The sequence below is a fragment of the Branchiostoma lanceolatum genome, chromosome 4 (assembly GCF_035083965.1).
Source record: "Branchiostoma lanceolatum isolate klBraLanc5 chromosome 4, klBraLanc5.hap2, whole genome shotgun sequence".
Taxonomy (NCBI): domain Eukaryota; kingdom Metazoa; phylum Chordata; class Leptocardii; order Amphioxiformes; family Branchiostomatidae; genus Branchiostoma; species Branchiostoma lanceolatum.
In genome coordinates, this window is record NC_089725.1 from 4,239,482 (window position 1) to 4,258,326 (window position 18,845).

Here is an 18,845-nt window from a genome sequence, read left to right on the forward strand (position 1 = left end):
TAGCCTTTCTTGTTTTTAAACCTTCTTGTGCTCGGTTTTGTTTTCTATCGTGTACAGAGTAATAGCAGCATCTTTTATATTTTGATTGAACATCACGAAATCGACAAGTAATCGTCGAAATGTCACAACTGAGCCCACAAGCCCGACGGCTGAAGCTCGGCTAGAGTTACGAAGAAACGGCCGAGAGAAAGCGGGGTAAAACAACTGGGACACAGAGACCCGTATGTAGAACGATCTATCATCGAACCTCTTCAACCGTTCCACGTTAACCTACTTACGCCATCCCTCTATGACTGGACGCGAGTAGCATTACGAGGCAGGACTTTGAAGACTTGACAGTATCAGGTTACATGGTTATGCGTTTTGGGCGGAGTTGAGCACGGGAAAGTGGAGAGCGAGAGGCTGGGGACAAATCCTCGCCTATTATCATCTCGCCCGCTCCCGCGGATTCTCTTTCGGGAGCGGCGCTGTTGTGTTTTCATTAGGGAAGCGATTCGAAGAAGATGTATCATGATTTTATCTACCGTTATTGTCGGCTTTTGTTGTGGTCTTTTATCTGTGGGTGATCCTCGTGGTTTCCAGTGGCCTAGCCGGGCGCGGCGACGGCAATCCCTAAACAAACCACATTGTCTGAACAAGAAAGGAGCCAACCTGTTAGGAGTGGTATCTCTGTCCCAACAACTGAAAGGAGACTGTGTTGAATATACAAGCGACAAAAGTTGTCATTGTCGTCCAGTTAAGCGTTCAGTCACCCCGCGTTGGTTTTTAAACAGAGATTGCCTAGTCGGCGACACGGAGACGTTTATCAAACACTTAGAGAGTCCATAAATTTTTGGAGGGTCGGTCTGTAATCGTGGATGGAGATTTGCTATCTCTGAAAGATCCTGGAAGCTCTGAACAGTTGTTGTTCTTCAAGTCACTGACAAGACAAACAAAAGGCTAAGAGAGGGCTCAGGACAGCCGAGATCGGGTCTTAGACTGGCATTTGGAGAGATGCTACATGTGTATCAATGTCGTCCCGTGAATGGCGGGATTATGTCCGAGAGGACGAGGTTAAGTGATCGGGGAGCGGGGCTTGGTCTCCCGGCTAGATGTGATTGACAAGCACGGGACACGCGGGACTCTGATAGCACGTAATTCGCGTCCCAGAGATTCTCCTAGATATAAACGTTCAGTAGCGAGGATTAAACGCATCAAAACTTGGCGAGCACATATTACAAAATAAGGGTAAGCCGTTGGGCTTGGGCGAGCGATATTGTACTCGCCTCCGCTACGAATGCGCGAGCAAGTTTATGTGAACCCGCTAGAAACCCACCATATAACCGTAGATAGAAAGGCAAAATTGGATGGGAACGCATAAACTTCACGGCAAAAATTCGTGGAAAACTCTATAACGCCTTAATCTTTGATTCACATCAGTTCAGGCTTTGATTTTGTTTGCGGTTTGATTACGTAATAAAACAAGAACTGTAAAGCATATATCCTACAGCCAGCGTATAATAATAAAAAAATGGGATGACATATTTTCAAACATGACAAAAAAATTAGAAGTTCAACACTGTGTTTTGATGGTTTGAAAAACATCTGCTTCTAAGAACAAGGGAAAGACTTATGACACTGTTATCCTCCGTATAACAAGTTATTCATAGATGCACTTACTCTAATTAGGACCTCAATCTTCGAGGGAGTGGCATGTTTCAGTCACAAAGGATGGATATGACGACACTTATGACCAGCTTATGCCTGACATTTTCGCGCCAAGTCCCCGGATTAACCCGTCTTTTAGCAAATCGCACCGAGATTGTGAGATGGGCGCCGCTGGAAAATTCACCCGTCAGCCGCTAACAACCACCACGTCAGGTGGCTCTCTCACACATCGATTTTGTTCCAGCTTTGTATTTGTAGCTAAACATTTAGGTAAGAGTTACAACGACAATGACTATATATAAGAGAGGCAGCACCACACAATGGTTCGATTTTTGTGTCTTTTGTTCCAGGTGGGTCTGGGGTTTGTCAAACGACGTAAAAATGCCATTTCTGTTTTGGGTCGGAGATCTCGGCATATCAACTTCGGGGGTGTAGTGAGAGATGTTCTCAGTCTGCACACTGCAGGCTAGCCCAGAACGTTTGGGGGTTCTGTCCTTCTGGACTGAAGATAGAGGACTGGAGAAAACGTGTGCGCTTCTTCACTCAACGACTACACAGCGCCCGGCTTCCGTCATCGGAGGGTACTCAAGCACTCTGGGTTTTGGTTTCACAACTTCGGTGAGCAAAACTATCGTCTGGTGAAGGTTTAACATTTTTCCCACCTTAGAGTTGGATACGGATCAGGGCATGGTGCCCGCCAGACTCTCTCCATAACGTCCACACAAACACACAGAGATGTAAAATCTAGCCGGAGACACCGTGTCGAGACTGTACACTGTTGTTGTTCTAACATGTATGATAACATCTATACTTTAAGTGATTTTTGTATTACTAGCTAAACGTAAATTGATGTGTATACATGTATTTCATCAAGCAATGGTCTTATTATATACAAATATTACAAACCCCAGAAAATATGAAGTTACACAAAAGTAGCTGAAAATGACAGCAAATATTCTAAAATCGTAAGTTTGCGGACCATAAACACATAGACGTACGTATAATAATAGACTATCTAAACAACAACAGTTTCAACACAATACATTTCAGACGAAATAATCCATTGACAGCAAACGTTGTACAAATTGTCAACAATCGCTGCAGAATTAACATATACACATAATTATCTACGCACCTGTCAACAAAAATGCACTTTTACTGTTAGTAGCATATATAACCAAAAGCCACTAAGTACCTTTCCTAAACATCTTTCAAACAAATCCAAACTCTGAAGGACACATCTTGTTGTTCAGAACCTATAGCTGCATGAAACAACTCCTCATCGAAATACACTGCGCTACTCTTCATATTCTAATAAAAACTCTATAAAAGATATAAGCTCTTGATGTAAGTTGACATATCATAATCTCTCATCTGGTTTTCGATCAAGACTTCACATTGATATAGATACGCCGATATTCTATGAATGGCTGTGTCGTTGCACTTGGCCCTGATTTTCTTGGTGGTGGAAGCAATGCCACACATGGCGCTGGGTACAAGTTTTCATCGCCCCTGGGTACAAGTAACCTCCACTCGTTTGCTTCCCTCTTGCATGGGGCCTATTACTGTTATCTGATGTCCGGAGAGAGAAAGGAGGTGTAGCTTTTCCCCCGAAGGTTTAGCAAGCGGGATGTTTTGCGGCAAGCAGGGACCTTTCCTTGGGGCTTATCTAAGAACCTTTACGATGTCTATCATCTCAGCATTCCAGCCTGGATTTGTGAGTGTAAAGTTACATATAGTTCGATAAGCATCAATAAATATGTAGGCTGATATGGGACAGGGGTAGTTTGAAGCGGTCCTCATGCTGCCGTGTGAAACAGGTGTATTGTAGATCGGCACCACGATATTGAAAGTGTATTTTCTGAAACATATTTTGAAGTCTGTAGTGTTTTTCTGAGCGCTAGTGATCACTACCGGTGTGATTCTAACCATGGAAAGGGCTGTATTGTGATGACATCGTGTGTGTTACTGTGTACCATACCTACGCCTTGGGAATGCCTGGCCGTCTCCCACGTATGTAACTTTTCAAAACACGGCCTCAACAGACCGTAGAAATATTCCAGCGTGTTTACCTAGAGCACTTCTCCGTAAGGGGTCCAGCGGAGAACGGTTCGCAATCTAAACACCAGTGTCACTTACCCATGGCCCCTATGCAAACGGTCTTATTTCTGGTTACCGTTTTAATCTCCCTGGCTCTCTTCTTTTGTAAACAACGTGGTAAGCTGTAACCTTAGTGTGTAGTATATACACACGGGGGAAACGCGTTGGAACCCGTTTATGAAGCAAGCGTTTGTGTTTGGGATGTAATGTGCCCATGCACGGACATTCCTCCTACCCTGACGGATTCTAGCTGCCGTTAGGGGTTTGAATAATGCATGACGTTTTAGTTATTTGTTCTTGGTGACCACCGGTCGGCTCGGGTTTCCTGTTTTCAACAGAACACCTCTAAAGTTCGCACACTTTGTCCATGGATAGCCCCCGCCTGGAGGGAGCCGTGAAGATGACATGGCAGACTAGCAGTCAGCGCAAGGCATGCTGGGAACGACGAACAGGTGGGAGACGCATGCGCACTAAATTAGATCACGTGATAGCATCACCTGATGGGACTTTTTAGAAGCATGATATACCTTTTATTTTGATATTTGCTTTGTTCCAAGATGAACTTTAAGATACCAATTCGCTATTCAAAAACTGCACATCATTTCGCTATCTTATTTTTGTAGCGATAGAAATTACATGTCGAAATGACACAGAGTGATGAAAATACAAATGCTTACTCATTAGCCTGAATTCAATCAAGCCTCCTGTGACCGCTCGCCGCCCTGTAACCGCCTCGGAGAGAAACCCCCGGACAGCTGGAGTTTGTGTTATACAGACTTCTTACTCATGAACGGTTCCTGAACTCATGTATCATTCTTTAGCATCATTATCGTAGATCTACCATGTTTAGATAAGTAATCCATGCATCCGAATTCAAGAAAGAGACATTGATGTGAAGCCATGGACAGTTTGATGTTGAGACAACAGGATATAACACACAAAAGAAGAGAGAAAGCACTGATTCAGAGTCCTCATTACCCTCTGCCCCTACCCAAACTCCGGAACACGCACAGAACATAAGGGATTGGGAAGGACGTTTGCTAGGTCAACACACGCCAAAATTGGCTAACATACCTCAACAAATGGATTTTTGAAATGTAGTCATACTCTAGACGCGGGAGAGGCCCGAGGGACGAAACAATATCTGCGATGTTAGTACAGACAACTATTTCTAATCTATCGCGGGAGCCTCGTGTGGTAGATAGAGTTACGTCCATAATGGAGGAGGCGTAATGAAGGTGTCAGGCCGTGGCATGACATGGGTGAGATGAAACCCATCGCTTCTTTCTACAAAGTCAGTCATAAACCAAACCCGCCGCTATCGGCAACGTTACGCCCCCAGAGGGATGCGTAAAACAAAGCCAAAGCCAGAATTATAGAAGTGTCGGGGGATCGTGTGACAGAGAATTACGGAGCAGGTGTGGGGAAGGAAGGGGTGTACTAGACTAGAGGTGCCAATCTTGTGAACAAGGTTGGTGGCAATCTGACTAAAATCGGTTACCCAATCCGGGCTGCGTATTACATCCCATGACATTCCCGTCGATCCAACGGAAATCAACGGTCATGGTATGCTTCCCCTCCAGCCACCCGATACCTCCCGCTCTACTCCCGGAGATGCAAGCGGAATAGAGTTCGCTGATAATTGTTTTTCCAAGCAATCACTTCTTTCTGCGAAACTTAATTTTGTGTAGAGTCTCAGACCTGAGGGACCAGACCTTTCCAACCTTTATCTCTGACCCCAGAGACTCTAGTATCAGCCAAGTCCTCCTGATAGTTGCCGGGTTAAAAAAGGGGGTTAAAACCAAGAAAACACCGGTTAAGCCATAGACAAAATAGTCCCCGTCTATCTTGCTGTCCTAATTATTTCAGGTTGGAGGAAGTCTTTCCGACGCAGGTCGCCGGCCTCTCAGTTTAGTCCTTAAATTTCTATTTTCAACAAAGAGAGGACACGAGAAAGCCTCTGCGATGTTAGGGGCAAACAAGAAGGAGCGAGTTGGCAGGTCAATCCGGGTTAAAAAAGAAAGGCTGGCTGAAGATTACCGGGGGAAATCTTCCCGAGTGGCAGAAAGGATCGCGGGTTTGCCCCCTGGTTAATACGGGGCATTTACCCTCGTCGTAATTAAGACAAGTTCTCCTCAAGTTCATGTCAAGGTGCAATCCATTTGCGAGGCGAGTGTTGAGATGCTGTGAGGAAAGCCTTTAGCTCTGGACCACTGGAAAGGAAAGAGAACAAAGCTCCAGACGTGCAACAATATTGTCAAATAGCTCTATGGACGTGGCAGCCAAGTTTTAGGGTAGTCTCATAGTTGGGAGTCCTTTAGATTATTACAAAGAAACAGCCGATGTTACTACTCTACTCTTAAACATTACAATACAGTTAATAACAAAACTATTCATACCTAATAACTTTTATTTTGTTATGTAAAAATATATTTTCTTCTTACTACTGGTGTAATTTCGCAACACTGACAAATATAGCTACATAACAGCATTTGCGACATTTTATGATTCAGGTATACTTCGGTCATGATTTTACAAGAGATGGCATGTCTGGAATTATCCATAACCTTTCTTGTTTAAGTTCACAGCCATGGTTATGCAAATGAGATCAAACCACAGTTGTCCTTGATTCACAACTGACGACTAAATAGATCTAAAATGGTCTGAATTCCACTGTATACATGTTATCCTAGAGAAAAAAATTTGGAAAATACAATTTACATGGGATCTGAATTAATTCATTAATAATAAAGCAATGGTAAGGAAACAATAACAAAGTGAATACAAATTTCTATTACTACATCAAGTATACAACCAAGCTATTTCACGACATCCCGTCTTAGTATACTGTTACAGTGAATTCTTTAAGGATACCATACATGTGTTTCAGATATTGTCGTCCTAGCTCTGGCCAACGTCAAATGATAAGTAAGTGATGAAAGAATGCTTACTCCATGCAGCTGTCTATATGACATATCGTATGGACAAGGGAAAACAGAAGATAGTATCCTTCTGGTCAGGTTGGCTGATTATGGCCACGGACATTTGTCGCGCGATATAGGTTTACGACAGCCAAAAAAGGTGGGATGGTATTCGTGAGACAGTTGGGATCTGTCGTACGAAATAAAATAGCGCGGTTGGGTGAAAGGAGACGTTATGTGCAAAAATGATACTATATTTCTATTTCTAGATTACCTGATTGTGTGCTTTTATTTCAATAGATTTTGAGCATTTTGTCATCTTTTTATTTAGTAATTTTTCATATTTTCCCTCTGTATTTGTCTACTTACAATTGCAAACAAAACGCTTTAGACTCGTTTACATATCATAAGACAAATCCTAAAGGAAAATAACTGAAAATGATATCCCCATGTACTGACAAAGCGATCTTATCATTAGAAATATTTTTTTTAGTTGCATACATTTAAGCACACGAAAAAGACTGACATACGGATTCCAAGGCCTTTTTCATTAAAACCTGCTCATTGGATGGAGATCACTGAGCCACCAAAACTATCAATTTAATAACATGATGTAAAGGCCTGATTTCAAAGACAAAAAAACACAAAACTTTCAAACTTGGCTTTTGTAATGAAAGGAATTCATTTGAACTGTGAATCGCATTTTCGGTCGCTCAATGGTTGCCGCCTTAGTGGGTTACAGACACCAGCTATACTTTTTTGGGTTGAAAAATCTGTTTCAGCGTCCTGTAAAGGAACATTGATGATCACACAGGTATTATAACGTATCCATATCCATGTACGAGTATACATATCCATGCGCATTTGGGACGTCATAACGGGATGCATGTAGGCTGTACTCAGGATCAATATGAATTTTAAGAAATTTCAGAACTATTTACAATGAGAATATCAAAATTTGTTCTTGCCGCTATTGATGTTTCTGTGTATGAATGACAATTCAGGAGCACGATAGAGTGTAATTTATTGACATCCTGTAGCACTGTACTGTAGTGGCCTTCAGACAGTATTCTGTACTATTCTGGGCCATCGCTTTTTATGTACTAAAACATTTCTGCGCCACCATGATTTTTTAGACTCCGTGACATTACAGGAAAAGTGATACACTCATGAGTTTTGTGAAAGAATTATGACATTCAAGCAAAAATGTTGCCTTTTCCCAATATTCCGAATTGATACGTGTAGGAAATGCTATCTATCGATATTCTTCTCTTTCTCAGTTACATATATCACGTGTTTGAGAGTCCTGTAAGAATACAGCGGATCTATAGCGTTTCCTCAATGATTATGCAAATTAGCTCCTGATTTTGATCCGTCAACCCCTTCTTGAGTTGAGTTAAGTTCAAAACTTTGAAACCAAATCGGCTCCTGCAGTTACAAAAAAAGCCTCTAGGAGGCCCACGATTTACGACACGATTTACGACACGATTTACTCCCCCTCTCATGAGCTATGTACCAACTCAGAAATCATGACCATAGCATGTCCTGAACACGAGATATCCAAACCGAAAGTCCGCTGCAATACCGTAGCAAGTTGCTAGGGGGCCCAAAATCTAATCATTTCGAGGTCTCACAAAGACCTACCCACCTACTAAGTATGAAGACAATCCATTTAGGACTTGTCGAGTTAACGTGTACATAGAATGACACAGACAGACACACGAACGCTGACGAAAACATAACCTTCTCGGCAAAGGTACTAAAGAACCTTAAGTATTTCCGGTTCCTTCCAAACAAGATGTAAATCTACCGATAAACATACGACTCTGATACGAGGTATACGAATGACGTATTAAACAATTCCTGTCTTTTAACAAAGGTCTAAAACGAACTCTTCAACATGTCACTAGAATCGGCCTCAATAACAACATCATTGTGTCTAGGTGCGCAGTTTTTCTTCACTGGTAGTAGATCCGTGTGGAACGTAGCGCCGCGGCCAACACGCACCGTCTCAGTTCCGTGGCGCTGAAGAATTTGTTGTGCCAAGGATAAAGGGTCTTAATCCTTTACGATATCACTAAGCAAGTTGAGAGAATGAAAATAAACTCCAACCCTACACGGGCCATGCGGAGGCACGGGTACCACATGTCAGCCAGATTTTTCAGTCTTAATACTTTCGCGTCCGTGTATGTTTAATAGACAGCCTTCTCGTTAATATTTTGTGAAAATATTAGAGAAAGAATACTAGCTGTATTCTTTACTTAAAGACCGATAGAAAGATCGGTCTCTGTCTTTCGGTCGCCAGGTTTCGTTCGTCACTCGTTACCGAGCGTTTCCGACTACCCATATACCCTGCTGCTACAAACTAAACACTAGCTTATTTATGTGTGTTGTCCGCAGGTTTTTCAGGTAGGCTGAAAGAAAAGGAAATCCCTCGTCTCATAGTAGACACCTTGAAGGAAGGGCTGCGTCAAATTCAGTAGTTGTAAAGAAACATATTCTTCTGAAAAGTGATTTATTACCGGAGTAGCTTAAATCGATAGTTGTCTAATTTACGCTCATGTTTCTCACAATGCTGGTTTTATCATAATTCCATCACCAAGGCCTGACATTGTCGGCTCAACACGTAACAAGATTCTGTAGACACAACGTGAAATTTCCCGAACATTAGCTTAACGTGATAAATATGTTACACTTTTGCGCATGGTTTACTAAAGTGTATAGATGATGCAATGTCTTTCTTCGTAGAGGTTACCGTCTATTCCCTTTTGTGTGTAAAATAAAAGAAAAGTCTGGGAGAAGTGAGAAACCTATCATTAAATCACTACATTAGAATGTTTAGGAAGAGTGGCTATTGTGCTAATCGCTATCCATCTCTTATGTAGATTATCCCTTATTCAGAGTCCTTTGTGTCCAAGCAAAGACCAGTGGTCAATTTGATTGATAGACATGCTCTTAATGTGTTGGGCGAACAATAGCACATGGTCAGTCACTCAACTTAGATTGTCAACGTTTTTATTTTTTCTTTCCCTTAAAGTCCAACCCTTAAACTTTAGAGTGACGGGTATTTTTCCAGATCACCGCAACATTCACGCAATCTTTCCGTATAGATTTACGGTGTGGTAAAGTTCCTGACATGGCGCGCAAGTCGACCAACACAATGGTCAGCTTAGAACGTCACTCACAATAGGAAAATAGATTACACGAAAACTCCCCAACAGAATTAATTGTCTGTAACAATATAGATTAGGTTGAAAATAAAACACGAGACTTCTGATTATGTTTTATTATTCAATCTATATCTCACCACGCCTGGCAAATTCCCGCGGAGCCAGCGACCCGAGTTCGCGCCCGGGTCTGCAAACGAAAATCGTCTCATCGTCCCAATGGAGGGGGGCGTAAAGCCGGCGGCCCCGTGTACGTATATGATGAGGGTTTAGGGCATCAAACCTCTGCACGCAAAAGAACCCAACACACTTATGTCACCCCGACGTGCTTGGCCAAGAATACGCGAGCCGTAGCGAAGCTGCATAGCTAACGAAAATGCGCCATGCTTCGTCCTCAGTCTGAGGTTCGACCGCTTTACCTTTTTAATACCACAGGTAAAGTTTTCTGATAAATAACAGACGTTTCTGGAATCCTTCTTCAGTGATCTAATGTAACTGTTTTACACCAGATTATCAGCGTAACATGTTATACATGTACTTGTTCTGAATATACCAATAAAGATGACTGCCAACAAGAAACAATTTTTCATAAAACTTGTTCTGTGGATTACATTCTTCTTTTAAATTATCATTGATTCCTGGGTACCTAACCTAGCTTCACAAACACAAGACGTTTTGCTGTGTTGTATGTTGTAACGATAGATATGAACATCTGTTTCTCGTGGCCATTATGCCATAATCAAATCCTTTATTAGTATGTCTACACACACTTAATGTCTTAACTATAAAGCCCATGCACAATTAACAACTCATAAAGCTGGACGTAACAAGATTTAAGGCCCCATTAAAGCGATGCTCTGGACAGGTGCGGACCGCATGAGTGGATTATCTAGGTCAAACGTAAATCCTTGTTTTGCATTGTCAAGTTTTTACAGGTAATGAAGTTAATTGTTCTTGTAGAATGCATAAACTGATGTCGGAATGTCAATATTGTCGGTATTAATCATCCAAAAGTATCTACCTACATTTGTTTGTTTCTTTACTTGGTACCAAACTTCCAAGTCACATTTTATTCTACAAACGAAATGAATTCATGAATATGGAATATATGGCTATAAAATGCATTCTACCAGCGCACCGCATTCTGGATATATACATCCAAATAATGCAAATATTGGTAGATCAACTAACCAAACACGTGCACGCGGAGAAATATATCAAAGATAGACATAAGTAGATGGGATAAAAGTAGACTTCTGGACTTTAAAAAAGCGTTTGATAAAATCATTTTTTGCACGATTTTGCATCGTGGATTTCAAGAGATTTTACAGCCTTAAAATCAGTTCAACACTTGGCCCTATTTTCGAATTTCACACCTGAAATGAAAGTCGATATGGCGGTGTGGGGTCTAAACTATCTATCACACGATCTGGATAGAGTAATGTTGCTTGTTATGTCATTGTGAACACGAATTCTGTGGATTAGACATAGGTCAGTATCTTTAACGAGCAAAATGCTTGAAGAGCACTCACAAGATACTAACAGGATGAGAACTAGAGACCTAGTGTCGCTGGGATTCTGAAAACGTCCGGGCCCTGTCGCTAACTCGTCGTGCTATGAGGTTTACGACAGAAAATTGGAGTCGTTCTGAGAACAGTTGTGGATGTGTCGTACAACATCTAGCTGTCTTGTGACGGACATTATTGCTGTAGAAGCTTGTAGACCGTTGATTCTGTCATAGCCTTAGCGAAAATCGTACGCCAAAAAATAAAGGAACGACGAATATGGCCGCGCCTCTACACAATGTAACACACTACGAAAAGGAGATATTTCCTGACAATCTGTAGTATCATGGACATCTATCTTTTTCCACGATGTACACGGCTTGCATGCATGTATTTCAAGATCCAAAAGGGGATCTATTTTTTTTAGAAGCTTTGATTTTCCCACGTGTTTTATTGAAATGAATTTTGCTGCATTGAACACGTTTCGACATGGTTTCGAGCACGACTCGTCAGTAAGAACATAAATATGATACACCAATTTTTTGTCGCATCTTTTAACACTTTTTTGGTGTATTTAGGGAGTATCACGTTCGATTAAAATACGATGACAAGCACTTTTCAGAAAATGTACCCTTTCGTGGGTCTGTTCAGAAAGTAGACAGATTTTTGCGTAAGATATTCATTATTAGTGCTTGAACGCTATTTGTCCGAATTATCTAGACCCAACTCTTAGACAACAAAACATTAGTGCCTCATGTTGGAGCAGCAAAATCTTTTATGCGTTTTTCATATTCATATCCGTAGATTTGATACAAGTTCGTTTACATGTCTAAAAATCAGTGGCCCGTAAACGTGCATTAGTACCCCATCATACGACTTTAATCGTATAGATACCGTATAAATCTACGGTCGTATATTTATAGCATTTACCGTTTTACATTCCTCTATCAGTCATGTTCTATAAATACAGACCTCAAGCCGGGCACATTTTACAATTGTTGTTCTGCACACAAGCCATGATCTCGCTCTCTCTGTATGTAAATACGAATATATATTTCCACCGACTATTCCATGACTGTGACGTAGAACGGTACATTTTATATCTGCTTTTGACTCAAATATTTTACTCTATTTGGTAAAGCTTTATGCAAAGATGTCAATAATGAACATACATTTGACATAGAAATCATTGTTTTTTTCTACCAATTCAGATACAGTTCAAACCATGACGTTACCATTGTGTGTTTGATAAGACGCGATTGGAACGAATTTGTACTCCTTCAACTCTGAATTTAACTAGCCACCCAAGCAATATGGATAAAAACTGTTCTCTTAGATGTTGAATAAAGTCAATACCACAAAATAGTTTTATTCTATGCCAAACTGTGCAAAGATAGCAAACAGAGAAACAAAACATCGGTTGAAAAACAAACTATGTATAAACAGAAGACATATTATAGAAACGCTATTTATTATCACTTTTGACTGAAAGGTACATTATCACCCACTACAACCTGCTGTCGTGAGATTTAGCATATGGGGCTTTGGATTGGTTTAAAGAATAATACACTTCCACTTGACCACCAATGCATTCATACCACTTGTAAATTTGATGTTTTTTCAGTTTTTCTCTGAAGATGGAAATGTGTTAAAGCGGAATTTGGAAAATCATCTAAATTCATTTAGTCGTCAGTCAATTTAGAATAATTGTGGTATGATTTCATCTACACAACTATAACTGTGAAAGTGAACAAAAAGGGTATTCATAATTCTGGACATGCCACATTTTGTAAAAGTGTTGAGTTGATAAAGGCACTAGCTAGGAGAGCAAGGATTGACGTCTTCACTCAGTGCTTGCCTGTGAGAAGTGATATAGATGGACAGATGTCCATCCCCTTTATTACCAAGTAATCAGTAACAGATGTCTGGTGTCTCTTGACCACCAGGGATAGACTGCTCGTTTTCCTGTTGTAATTGCGGTAACATCTTGCACACTAAATGTTTCTACTACAATACTCCCCCGTACACTTAGAAGTGGTCCCCACTTCTTTAAAATAACTATTGATGTATGCTCTAAGTATGACAGGTAAAACAGTTGAAAACAGAGAGGGCGGACACAATAATATAAGCAGAGATGGTAAGATAAACATTGCAATGCCATAAACGGGCAGGGGTGCGACAAGCGATTGACTTCTTCCGGATGATTACAAAAGTAACAAAGCCTCACAGACGGACTGCTGCTGTGATGATAGAGACAGAGGCGTCTGGGTACTTCAGAGCACGAACATAAAACAACAAACATAAACAAGCAAAAATCGGCTTCGCTACTGACATAGTAGTCAAGTACGAGCAAATTCTACGTTACCGCAGCATGGTTAACGCAGTATCCGACATTACCCAGCTTAGGGTGGTCGGCAAATATCAACTCACAATCATGTCACATCTAGCATAGAGACCGTCCCGTAGGCAAATCAGTTCTATCTAGGGAAGGCATCATGCGGTCTCAATACAAAACAATACAATATAGCGTCCACCAGGTGGATCCGTTTCCCGTAGGCTTACGAATAGTCCACTTGGCGGGTCCGTCACCCGTAGGCTCACGAACATGCATACAAGAATACAAGACATCGTGCAATAATGGTACCTAGCTACACGTAAACCACAAAAGTTCGAGATGTTGCACAAAGTTCAGTGGTCCGGCAGGATACGCGGAGAAGTACTTTTTCACAGTTCGGCTAGTTTTCACGGTAGAAGGTCACGCTGGTTATCACGGATGGGCAGCGACGGGTTCCGTCGTAGGGGTAGTCGGGCTGGGTCGCGATCAAGTCGGCATGGTGGGTCAGGAAGACGGCAGCGTGGTCGGCAGGACAGCGGTGTCTTGCGCACGTGGTCGGCGGCGGGTGGTGTCAGGACATCGGCGGCGTGCTCTGGCCTCAGCGACGGCGAGCAAGGAGTCCGGACGCCTGGGCACATGGCAGACGTGGTCGGCTGGCAGGCTGGCTTGGTTAGAGGGCGGCATGGAGACACGTCGGGCGAGCTGGGTCTGTGTGGTACGGCAGCAGGCTGGCTAAACGGACGGCGTGGTAGCGTGGTGAGTCGGGGCTGCTGGTTGTCGACGTGGCACGATGGCGGCGTAGCATCGCAGCACGGACGGAGCTTGCTTGAGTAGCCGCTGGTCTCGATCGCTACCGGGCGACTCGGGCGGCATGGTAGCTGGCCAAAGCTTGCGTCGAGGCGGGTTCGGCCGTTCGAAAACGGCAACCACCGCTATGCCACCAGTGTTGAGTAGATAAAGGCACTAGCTAGGAGAGCAAGGATTGACGTCTTCACTCAGTGCTTGCCTGTGAGAAGTGATATAGATGGACAGATGTCCATCCCCTTTATTACCAAGTAATCAGTAACAGATGTCTGGTGTCTCTTGACCACCAGGGATAGACTGCTCGTTTTCCTGTTGTAATTGCGGTAACATCTTGCACACTAAATGTTTCTACTACAAAAGTACCCCTGAACCATGAAATTTCACAAATACTGTTGGGTAATTGTATTTAACAATGTTTCTAATTTTCAGCAGTAGTATAAGGAAGACCTGATAACTTATAACAAAACAAAATAAATGCAAAGTTACGATATATATGGATACCTTAGTTGTTGACTGTAATATTGAATGATACAATACTGGCAAAAAATACTGGCAAAGAAAGGTTAGTGCATTTTAGACTACACAATATCACCAATCAGTTGAAAATGATACAACAAGCTACTTTGATTTACCTTGCATTGAAATTAATGGGCCATGTAAAACTACAGGCTGTAGTGCCACTGAAGCAGCACTAAAATCGTATGAACATAAAGATGTTTCGTTAGGGGAGGGGTGGCGAAAGATCACAGATTTTCAAAGCAATTTTTCGTCAATCTATTCAGCAGTGGTCAACTACACATTTTCATGTATTGAATGGAACATGATGTTTCAAGGAATACAATCTACACATTCTATAAAGTGCCGAAAGTTCTCGCAAGGAGACATTGGACAATAAGTGCTGACGTGAAATACAAAGTATAGTAGCTGAGAAAGCTAACATTTGATGGTAATGATACGTTCAATAGCTTTTACTCACTGGGACAACCATACGAAGTGTACACCCGTCAGTAAAAATTTCATACATATTGCTTTACTTGTGACAGTTTTGTTTTGACACAGGATTGCGGAGTCGCTACGAACCCTGTGTGAGAACAAAATTGTCACTCTTTCTTATTTTTGGTAGTTCTTATCGACAGCGTTTCTAGAGGAGCACAGACACTGGGGGACGATAAACAACTACATGATTGTCATGTTGATTTTTTTTCCTTCTTAATTGAGCAAGATAAACTGCAGGTAATATGAAAGTCGCAGGGTTATATCATTATCATATTGGGGAGGTCAAAACAATGATTAAGTCTATATCATCATCCATAACTATGCTCTGAGGCTTACTCCTTTGTTCTGTCTATCAAAATACCGTAGGATAATGAAGAGAGTCTGCGCTATCACTAACAACAATCTGACGACCTAATTTTCCCTTTTGTATATTTTCAGACGTCCTTCTCGGCCTAAGCCTCGCCTGAGGCCACCGGATTTCGGCGATTTTGCTGGAATTCAGAACACTCTAATATTTCGGACAAGTCTTTGTGTGGAATCAATCCTTAAATAAACGAAAGAGTGTAAATGATAAAACCCTCCGAAAGAGGAGTAATTGGTTGTAGAGAAGGCAATGAGGTCACGTCAATTGTAATACTTGAAACCACAGATTTGTAAAAAAGCTTTTTTAAATCATTTTGAAAGATTTGAATAGGATTCGATTGAGGACGATTGATTCAAAAATCCAACACAGAATATGCCAAATATGTACTGATTGTGTATTCAAACATGATAACAATGAGAAAAATTCGATAGGCTAATCGAGTCACCAACATTTTTAAAGTAAATATGTCACGACTTGAAGGCACATTTTGTTTGTTGTGTCGATCTTGTGCTGATTCAAACACGAGGGTTACGAGGTCAAGGTTAGAGCTAAGTGAAGGGATACATCTTGACCTTGAAATAAGTCGCTACTATGGGTCTCCATATAGCTATTATCCTAGAACCACGTACAGCATATACCAACAAAAATTATGTTGCAATTCTTTTTTGCGACAAGACAAGTAAAACAAGTTTTTTTTTATAACCATTTATCATATGACACATTTCTGCTGAAAAACATTTACGAATTGTGACAAGAGGTAGGATTAGCGTAATATACGGCACATGTACCTTGGAGTCCTGTCTTGTAAAGACGTTCTTGCAGCTTTCTGTCCTTTCGCCTCGAGCATTATTTGTCTAGTATATAGTGCGCTCAGAAGGTACAACATATCGCAGGACCTGGCGTACAAGTCGTAAACCGGCGGTGAGACTGGGATGAATGATACGTGTCATCAGCGGCCCTGCAGGGGGGAGGGGTGCCCGACAGGGTACCTGTCAGTTTGAGGACATCAGCAGACTCATCACAGCCAGATGGTGATGAGCACCGTCCCTTCAGCCGTGTGTATTGTAGATTACGGATGTCACGACAAATCGCACGGTCGGTAGGAATTAAGCGGACTATTGGCACAAAGGAAAGAGCATTTTTGTACATTTTGGTTGACTATTGATATTGAAATGCACCGATAAACCTTGCACTTGCGCCATTCACAAATAAAATCTCTACCCACAGATCTTACGCTATCTGGCTTCCGTGAAAGTCCCGATTCAATTCAAATGTTTCATGATTATTATACAACTACCACAAAGCGGTTGGTCTAGATACGATAATTACACAGACACCAGAGTGGCAATTTGACTTCAAAATTGACTGTAATTACATCAATTACGTTTGTCTTGATGATCCCACAAACTAGAGCGTGTGTAAAGTCGGGAAGACAGTATGTAATTTAACAACAAGCCATTAACAGATCTCCGCTAAAGGCTATAGAGGCTATGCCGTCAGGACAGATCTATACGACTTCGATGCAGCACTTTGAAATACCGAACCCCACCTAGTGTCGCCTATTTTTTTACATGTATAGTGTAGTCTGTTTACAACTTTCTGTTCATTAAAGTATGTCTGAAATTTGTTAATGATTACGCAGTAATCGAACTATATATACAAAAACATTCATATCATGATGATATTATCTGTTCACACGTGTGTATACTGATGGCGTTTGAAGTGGAACTGTAATTGTCTGTGAATAATTTGCAATGCAAACCAACAACTGTTAGTTTCAAAAGAATTTGTGACTGTCCATGATTCAGCTGCTGGCTGCGAAGTATCTTTAATTTGTGATTGAAAACAATAAAACAGACAACCAGATGGCACACACGGTCCAGAACACACTGTTTGTTCCGAATCTTGTTCCTCTCGATTGAAATATAGTGATCTGTACAACAAGGACAATGATATTTATTGCATGTTCTTGCACAAAAGGCACAATGTATTAGGTGAATAACTTTTAACGGAAAAGGTACTATACTTCAAATATAAGTTGTTTTTTTCTTTTGCAACATGTCTTTGAAACGAAAGACTTTTCCCAGTCCAGTAGTATTTGATTATAACATACATGTGAACATGTCGTTTGCTAAACCCCTACATCTCGTGTCTATATGAAAGGCACTGACAAGAAAATTCCGTCGCACGTTACATATAGAGAGGGGGGGTCGGGAGGGAGGTCGGGAGGGGGAGAGAGGGGGTGGCGAGGGGGGGTGGTGGAGGGGAGAGAGTGCCGGGAGACAGAGACTATGCAGGGCGGGACAGGAAGCTATATGGATATCTACTCAAGCACACTCACTCACTCATTCCGTGACTCACTCACTCACACACTCGCTCGCCGGCACTCACTCACCCACTCACTCACTCACTCATACTCGCTCGCTCGCTCACTCACTCACTCACACACACACACACACACACACACACACACTTGCACACACACACATATACACAAACACCGTTACGCAAGGCTTTGATATACATGATATCAGCTTGTGACTCTAACCTTACTTGTGCTCTAGCCATATTGTTTTACTGACACTCTACAATAAAGGAACAATATTGTTAGATATCCTAGGAGAAGAGTGACAGTTTGTCCTGAGTGACACACCCTTTGCAACTCAGAGAATTGTTTTAGGAGTCAGTGGGTTGAAGACGGACAATTCAGATAAATCAATTATAACAAAAGAAAGTGTTCATTCGTGTTCAGGTGTAGAAGTTAGTATCCACGCCAATGGGCAAGTATAGTTCACAGTGGAATGGATATCCGTGTATGTACATACACCTCCGAACAATAGAGGCATTGTTTTTTCCTTACAAATGAAATCGTAAAGGTGTGTGAAATAATGCAGGTGTGACAAGAGCAGCTGGAGTACAGATGTTTTTCTCTCTAGCTGATATTTCATCACTGTTCTACCATGGAACTCTGTGTCCTGAACTCCCGATGGCTAGTTTTTGAATATC

The 18,845-nt window shown here is 41.7% G+C and overlaps 1 long non-coding RNA gene across 3 annotated transcripts; it reads left to right on the forward strand.

The window, feature by feature from the left end:
• The first annotated feature begins 1,976 nt into the window (after positions 1-1,976).
• On the forward strand, positions 1,977-17,470 carry LOC136432279 (uncharacterized). Of its 3 annotated transcripts, none has more exons than XR_010755493.1 (3): positions 1,977-2,265; positions 4,123-4,199; positions 15,914-17,470. It is a non-coding gene; the product is annotated as an uncharacterized lncRNA (long non-coding RNA). The 3 variants fall into 3 exon arrangements; XR_010755492.1 differs by lacking the exon at positions 1,977-2,265 and adding an exon at positions 3,136-3,364; XR_010755491.1 differs by lacking the exon at positions 1,977-2,265 and having other exon boundaries at positions 3,718-4,199.
• The last annotated feature ends 1,375 nt before the right edge of the window (positions 17,471-18,845 follow it).